Genomic DNA, 9059 nt, shown 5'->3' on the forward strand with positions numbered 1-9059 from the left:
TTAGCCTCCTGAGTAGCTGGGATTACAGCTATGTGCCACCACGGCCACCTAATTTCTGTGTTTTTAGTAGAGATGGGGGTTTTGCCATGTTGGCCTGGCTGGTCTTGAACTCCTGACCTTGGTGATCCACCTGCCTTGGCCTCCCAAAGTGCTAGGATTACAAGCAGGAACCAGCCTCCCATCTTCTTTCAATCAACATAAAAATTTTGAGATTCATGCATATTGTTGTTTGTATCAACAGCCCCATCCTTTTTTGCTGAGTAGTATTTCATTACATAGATACGCCATAATGTGTTTATCCATTCGCCTATTGGTGAACATGTGGGTTATTTCCAATTTGGAGCTATTACAAACAATGTAGCTTTGAACATTCATGTATAAGTCTTTGTTGGACATATGTTTTCATTCCCCTTGAGTAAATGCCTAAGAGTGGCTGGGTTGCAGAGCAGGTATATATTTGTGAAAATTTTTTTTAACTTCAAATTCTGTACTCAGCTAAACTATCAGCTTTTTTTTTTGTTTTTTTTTGGTTTTTTTGTTTGTTTGTTTGAGATGCAGTTTCACTCTTTCACCCAGGCTGGAGTGACCAGGCTGGTCCTGAACTCTTGACCTCAGGCGATCCACCTGCCTCAGCCTTCCAAAGTGTCATAATTACAGGCATGAGCCACTGTGCCTGAACTAAACTATCAATTTAATGAAGAAAGCAAATAGAGACATTTCCAGATGTTTAAGAACTCAAAATTAACTCTCTTGTACCCATTCTAAGAAGCTATTACAAAGATGCACTCCAGAAAAATAATAGAGTGTAAGAAGGGAAGACAAAGGATCCAGGGAATGGTGCCTCCAACTCAGAGGAACAAGGAGAAATCACAGGGTAACAATACTGCAGCACACTGGATACCACCCAGTGCCCATAGGAGCAGGAGAAGAGGGGGCTCTGGAAGGGGGATAACAAGGCAGGCACGATGGGGCAGGTATGACTGAGCACCATAAAAATGTTTTTGCAGCTGGGCACAATGGCACACACCTGTAATCCCAGCACTTTGGGAGGCGAGGCAGGCAGATCACCTGAGGTCAGGAGTTCGAGACCAGCCTGGCCAACATATAGTAAAACCCTATCTCTACTTTAAAAAAAAAAAAAAATTAGCTGGGCATGGTGGCAGGCGACTGTAATCCCAGCTACTCAGGAGGGAGGTTGAGGCAGGAGAACAGCTTGAACATGGGAGGCAGAGGTTGCAGTGAGCCAAAATCATGCCACTGCACTCCAGCCTGGGCAACAGAGCAAGACTCTGTTTCTAAAAAAAACAAAAACAAACAACAACAAAAAAACGTTATTGCTAGGCATGCAACAGAAATGTTTAACGTGGAGAAAATTAGCAACAGGTCCAAGAAAACAGAAATGAATAAACAAGGCAATTATTAATCCTAAGAAAATGAGCTGTACATAAAAGGAGACATGTTTGTAGTATACTGTGTGCCTCAACAGTAAACAATAGTTACATAAGAATACTGTACATGAGGACTATTGTCTTTCTAAAACACTGTGCTATTATCTATGTTGAGAGATTACAGGAGTAGGCAGGGATGGAATGAGAAAGCTACATCTTTATCCAGCACAGTGAGATGTCGTCCATAGAGTCCCAACTATTGTGGCAGCTGAGGTGGCAGGATCACTTGAGCACAGGACTTTGAGGCTGCAGCCATGATTGCACCACTGCACTCCAGCCTGGGTGACAGAGCAAGACCTCATCTCTAAAATAAATCAATTAATAAGACTGAAAAATCAAGACATAGCAATCAATAAAGATATTATTTAGACACGTCAAATGTGAATACCAGGGAAGCATCAAGAAGAGATGAGAATGGTTGCCTGTAAGGTGGCAACCGGGGGAGTATGGTGGGGGAGGGATATAATACTCCTAAAAATAAGTTGTTTGTTTGTTTGTTTGGGATTTTTTTGGGGTTTTTGTTTTGTTGTGTTTTTTGAGACAGAGTCTCGCTCTGTCACCCGGCGGAAGTGCAGCAGCACAGTCTTGGCTCACTGCAACCTCTGCCTCCTGGGTTCAAGTGATTCTCCTGCCTCAGCCTCCAAAGTAGCCTGGATTATGGGCGTGTGCCACCATATCCAGCTCTAATTACAGCTAATTTTTGTATTTTTAGTAGAGACGGGATTTCACCATGTTGGCCAGGCTCAAACTCCTGACCTCATGTGATCCGCCTGCCTCAGCCTCCAAAAGTACTGGGATTACAGGCATGAGCTACTATGCCTGGTCCACTCAACCAGTTGTAAACCAGAAAATGTTTACATTTACCTATAGCCTGGAAGCACCGTCTCCCCACTTCCCCACCCTCCGCCCACTTCAAATTGTCCTTTCTGGACCAAACCAATGTATTTCTCAAATGTATTTGATTGATGTCTCATGCCTCCCTAAAATGTATAAAATCAAGCTGTACCCAGACCACCTTGGGCACATGTTCTGAGGACCTCCTGAGGGCTGTGTCATAGGCCATGGTCACTCATGTTTGGCACAGAATAAATATCTTCAAATATTTTACAGAGTTTGCCTCTTCATTGACATACTTGGTGAAAAATAAGTTTTCCCAGAGTAAAATCATAAAGAAAAAAGTTTTTAGGCAGGGCGTGGTGGCTCACGCCTGTAATTCTGGGAGGCTGAGGCGGGAGGATCACAAGGTCAAGAGATGGAGAACAGCCTGGCCAACATGGTAAAACCCTGTCTCTACTAAAAGTACAAAATTTAACTGGGCATGGTGGCACGAGCCTGTAGTTCCAGCTACTTGGGAGGCTGAGGCAGGAGAATTGCATGAACCCGGTAGGAGGAGGTTGCAGTGAGCCGAGATCGTGCCACTGCACTCCAGCCTGGCCACAGAGCGAGACTCCATCCCAAAAAAAAAAAAAAAGAAATGGATTAAAACATTTTTTATTCCCTTAAAAAGGATTGTACACCCTAGGCATTATGTCTACTATGTTTGAGGCATATGTTGTTCCTGCCTGATCTAGGCTTGGATGGAATAGTTTCTTTGACTTAATCACTTGGGAAATGATGATTAAATTATATTAATTAGGTTATAGCCATGGGGTTGGTAGTGCCACCCTAGAGTTTGGGAATGGGGTCCATCCTACCCAGATGGAATTTCTGCCGTATGATGGGAGAGGCAGTGAGATTGATGCCAAAGAAATAATCAAAATACCCACTGCAGATGTGAACAATTTAAAGAAGAAAAAAGCCCAACAAATGATCAAGTAGCATATGAAAAGATGCTAGCTGGTAATCAAGGATATGCAAAATAAACGACGAGACACTTTTCACCCATGAAACTGACAAAAATTTAAGTTTAATAATATCCAGAGCTGATGAAGTATAGAGAAAAGGGTGCTCCAGTATATTGTTGGTGGGAATCTAAATTGGTATGCCCTTTTTGGGGGACAACTTGGTAGCAGCTATTAAAATTTTGAATGTACATACCTTCATCCCCCCAATCCAATTTCTAAGTCCCTAAATATCTAACATAGGGAAACATGGTCAGTATTTGCACAAAAAAGCATGTGCAAGGATATTCCTGGCAGCATTTTTCATGAAAAACATTTTTAAGCAGCCTTACAATTCATTAATAGTCCTGTGGTTAAATAAACTATGTTAAATACATACTCTGGGCCAGGCACAGAGGCTCATGCCTGTAATCTCAGCACTTTGGGAGGTCGAGGCCGGTGGGTCACTTGAGGTCAGGAGTCTGAGACCACCAGCCTGGCCAACAAGGTGAAACCTCGTCTCTACTAATAATACAAAAATTAGTCAAGCGTGTGTTGGGGGCCGCCTATAATCCCAGCTACTCGGAAGGCTGAGGCGGAAGAATCACTTGAACCCAGAAGGCCGAGGTTCCAGTGAGCCGATATCATTCCACTGCACTTCAGCTTAGGCGACAGAGCCAGACTCCATCTCAAAAAAAACAAAAACAAAACAAAAAACTACGGAATATGATGATATGATGCAGTAGTTACATAAAACAAAGTAGATCAATTTGTACTGACATGAAAACAGCTATAAGACATAGTGTAAATTGAAACAAAACAAAACCCAAGTTACATATTGTCTGAATCTGCTATGGCTGCCATAACAAAATACCGCAGTCCAGTGGCTTAAACAACAAAAATTTATTTTCTCACACTTCTGGACGCTACAAGTCTAAGATTAAAGTGTCATCATGGTAGGTTTCTTCTGAGACCTTTTTGCTTGGCTTACAAATTGCTGTTTTCACATTGTCCTCACATGGCCTCTTCTCTGGGCATGTGCATCTCTGGTGTCTCTTCCTTTTCCAATAAGGGCTCCAGTTCTATCGGATCAGGGCCCCATCCCAATGACCTCATTTAACCTTAATTACCTCTTTTTCTCTTTTCTTTTTTTTTTGTTTTAAGATGAAATCTGACTCTGCAGCCCAGGCTGGATGGAATGCAGTGATGTGATCTCAGCTCACTGTAACTTCCACCTTCCAAGTTCAAGCCATTCTCCTGCCTCAGCCTCCTGAGTAGCTGGGACCATAGGTGTGTGCCACCATGCCCAGCTAATTTTTATATTTTTAGTAGAGATAGGTTTTCACCATGTTGGCCAGGCTAGTCTTGAACTCCTGATGTCAGGTGATCTACCCGCCTTGGCCTCCCAAAGTGCTGGGATTATAGGCATAAGCCAGTGCACCTGGCCCTTAATTACCCCTTTATTTATTATTATTATTATTTTTAGAGATGTAGTCTTGCTCTGTCACCCAGGCTGGAGTGTGCAGTGGTGCCATTTCAGCTCACTGCAACCTTCACCTCCCAGGTTCAAGCGATCCTCGTGCCTCAGCCTCCCATGTAGCTGGAACTACAGGCATGTACCACCATGCCTGGCTAATTTTTGTATTTTTAGTACAGATGGGGTTTCACCATGTTGGCCAAGCTGGTCTCAAACTCCTGATCTCCAGTGATCTGCCTGCCTAGGCCTCCCAAAGTGCTGGGATTACAGGCATGAGCCACCATGCCCAGCCTTAATTACCTCTTCAGATACCCTGTCTCCAAATATATTCACATTGGGGGTTAAGGTTTCAATACCTGAATTTTGGGGGGACCACAATTCAGCCCATAGCACATATATGTATGTATGTGTGTGTCTCATTTCTATAAATAAACCAAGGACACACAACCAAGTTAGATGTTTTCAAAGATACATATCCTAGATTCATATTGATATGCTAATATTATATGTTCTATATATCCTACATACATATAGTACATTTATATATATACATTATATATTGTACATTAGGCATCATTGTGTGTATACAAACATCTCAGAAGCACACTCAGCAACTTTATATGGTAGTATCCTCTAGGGAGGGAGGTGAGATTGAGTGAGGCTGATGGGAACTTTGTTATTTTTTCGTCTGAAATTTTTTACATCAAACCTTATATTCAAATACTGTGCCATACATCAAAAAGTACAAAACAGAAACTTGCCTAAGGACACACAGCCCTTCCAAGGCAGAACCTGGACCTGTGGTTGGCAAAGACCCACTTCATTCCATTTTTTCTGGTTCACACTACCCGAGTTTACCTTTTTCCCAACAGCCCCGACCCACCACCCTGGTTACTGCATATCTCTCACCTTTTCTTCATTACCAAGTATCTTGAAATATCACACTCACCTGTCCTTCCTCATGGCCTGGAGTCTCACTCTGTCACCCAGGCTGGCGTGCAGTGGTGTGATCTCGGCTCACTGCAACCTTCATCTCCCAGGTTCAAATGATTCTGCTGCCTCAACCTCCCAAGTAGCTGGGACTAGAGGAGCCCACCACCATGCCCAGCTAATTTTTGTATAGACAGGGTTTTGCCGTGTTGGCCAGGCTGGTCTCAAACTCCTGACCTCAGGCGATCTGCCTGCCTCAGCCCCCCAAAGTGTTGGGATTACAGGTGTCAGCCACCTCGCCCGACCTTCACTTACTTTTCTGACCTTTATTTCCTAGTATTCTCCTAAATACACCCACTACTTGTTATTTCAACCCTTTAATATGCTTTTCACACTCTCTAAATGTAATGTTGTAGCTGGAATTTTAACACTTCTAGAGTTGCCAGATAAATACAAGACACCTAAAGTTGAACTTCAGATAAATAACAAATGATTTTTGGTGTATGTATTTCCAATTTAACTGGATGGGCCAGGCATGGTGGCTCATGCCTATAATCCCAGCAATTTGGGAATCTCAGGCAGGCAGATTACTTGAGCTCAGGAGTTCAAGACCAGCCTGGGCAACAAAGCGAAATCTCGTCTCTACAAAAAATATAAAATTGAACCAGGCATGATCACATACACCTGTGGTCCCAGCTACTTGGGAGGCTGAGGTGGGAGGATGGCTTGAGCCCAGGTTAAGGTTGCAGTGAGCCGTGATTGCACCTCCACACTCCAGCTTGAGTGACAGAGCAAGGTCCTAACGGGATGTCCACATTTTTATTTGCTAAATCTGGCAACGCTATTCCCCACACTTTGTAGCCCTAATACAGTTAGTACTTTCTGTTTTACATAATTACTTGTGTTCACACAAGAATTAAAAGTTCTGATCAGGCAGGCAGGATATGGGTCTTTCTTTGTATCATCCATAAGGTTGGGCACACAGTAGTAGTTTCCCAGGAAGTATTTCCTGAACTCAATAACAGACTGTTTTACAAGGATACAGGAAAATTGCTCCTCTCATTCCTTACCTCATTCCCACCTCCACCAGTTGTTCTTGATTTTGACTAACTAGGTATTACCTAATCCAAGCCCTTTTACATTATAACTCCATGTACATAGACTTGTACCAGTTCAAATGCGCTAACTGAAATATAGAGTCTAGCGTGGGTAATCTAAGGGTTCTAGTCTTGGCTCTCCCATTGACTAATGATACAGTATTAGTCTAACTTAATCTCTTCAAGCTTCAGCTTTTCATCTATAAAACAGTAACAAGAAATGCCTTATAGACACTCATGATTAAATCAGATAATCCATGTCAAGCACTAAGCATATAGTTAGGGCTCAATGTATACTAAGTATTAGAATATTGAATCTTGGGAGCTTTCCACTTACCGATTCGTTAATTTGGTCAAAAAATCTTTGTTGCAGCTTTTACGTGCATTAGCAGGGAACTGTGCTGGTGATGGAAATAGTGATGGGTAAAACAGGCCTATGACCATTCTCATAGCTCTATCTACCACAGATACAGCCAACAGTATTAAAAAAAAAAAAAAATGTAATTACAAACTAAAATATTCCATGAAGGGAAATACTGGGGGGTTGTAAGAATTTATAAAAGGGGCCCTGAGATAGCTGAGGAAGAGTTTCCTTGAGAAATGATAGTTGGCATTAATTGAAAACACTCACCATATGCCAGTGTATTCGTTTGCTAGGGCTGCCAATAACAAAGTACCACAGACTAGGTGGCCTAAACAGAAATTTATTGTCTCACAATTCTGGAGGCTAGAATTGTGTTGTTACCTTAAGGTCTCTCTCTGGTTTGTAGATGGCTGTCTTCTCCCTGTGTTTTCACAAAACGATGTAGGAGAGAAAGGCTAATCTATAATCAGAGGAACACAGGCAGCTGCCTGTTAGGTGGCTCAGGTTCCATAATGATGTTCCTTTAGGGCGCAAAATAATTTCAAGTTTCAACAGCTTTGATTTTGAATTACGTTCACAGCATTAAAGCATCAAAGAGTAAATAAGACCCAGCAGCTTTGCCTAGCATGTTTTAACAGCTTGACATATTTACATACTGTATCATTCACCCGTCTTAAGTGTACGATTTTTAGTACATGTATAGTGCGACCATCCCCACAATCCAGTTTAGAGGCATTTCCATCCCACCGAAAAGATCTCGAGTACCTGTCTGGTATCAATCCCCTGGCCGGTTCACACCTGCAGACCCAGGTTTGCCTAATTATTTTCAATGTTTTTGCTAAGTCGAAATGACCTTACAGATGCAAGATGACTCTCAAAAGGAAGTCAGGACTAGGATCCCAATGAGTATGAAACATATGTTAATCAGTACACCAAAGTATGTAGAGGCTGGGTCTGTATGTGAGAAATTCCTTAATTCACTGCCTGAGCAAAAATACAGGTTGGCTGCCCCACGTAAAACTTATTTATTTATTTATTTATTTTTGATACGGTGTCTCGCTCTGACGCCCAGGCTGGATGGAGTGCAGTGGCCGGATCTCAGCTCACTGCAAGCTCCGCCTCCCGGGTTCACGCCATTCTCCTGCCTCAGCCTCCCGAGTAGCTGGGACTACAGGCGCCCACCACCTCGCCCGGCTAGTTTTTTGTATTTTTTTAGTAGAGATGGGGTTTCACCGTGTTAGCCAGGATGGTCTCGATCTCCTGACCTCGTGATCCACCCGTCTCGGCCTCCCAAAGTGCTGGGATTACAGGCTTGAGCCACCGCGCCCGGCCGTAAAACTTATTTTCTAAACGGGGCAAAAGCAGTAAGCACGTGCCCCCATCCCCGGCACGCGTGCATCTTAGGAGGTGAGCGCACTTCCAAGTGGCCGGATTTGATGAGTAATGTTCATCCAAGATAGCACCGGGCGCTGCCGTGTGCGCCTGCGCAGCTTCGCGAGAGCCTAGACACAAATAGCCCAAATCCTGGCTCGAGATCCGTCTGTTCAGCTGTTGTGGCTCCGCCGTTTGGATCTGAGCGCCTACCCGTGACAGCCAGAGAACCCAGGCTTTCCCTACCACCCCCTCACTTTCCCTACCCAGCGCTCACCAGGAGCAGCAAGATGACAAGGCCGCGCGCTCAGGCCACCGGGGAAACCGCTCTCCCCTTAGCCACACCCGCTTGGTCGCTAAAATGCCTAGTCCCTGCCCCTCGGGCCGACGCCAGCAGCCACGTATCACGTTTGTACGTGTCTCGGCCTAAAAGCGGAAGTTGCGCAGGGACTCGCGAGCGCTGTGGCGGCCCTGAAAGGATATAGGCTGTGGAGGGAAGGGGGCGGGCAGACGGCATAGGAAGGCGCCGGAAGTGGTCCCGCAGAGGCGGGG

Source organism: Chlorocebus sabaeus, chromosome 1 (genome assembly GCF_047675955.1).
Source record: "Chlorocebus sabaeus isolate Y175 chromosome 1, mChlSab1.0.hap1, whole genome shotgun sequence".
NCBI classification, from domain to species: domain Eukaryota; kingdom Metazoa; phylum Chordata; class Mammalia; order Primates; family Cercopithecidae; genus Chlorocebus; species Chlorocebus sabaeus.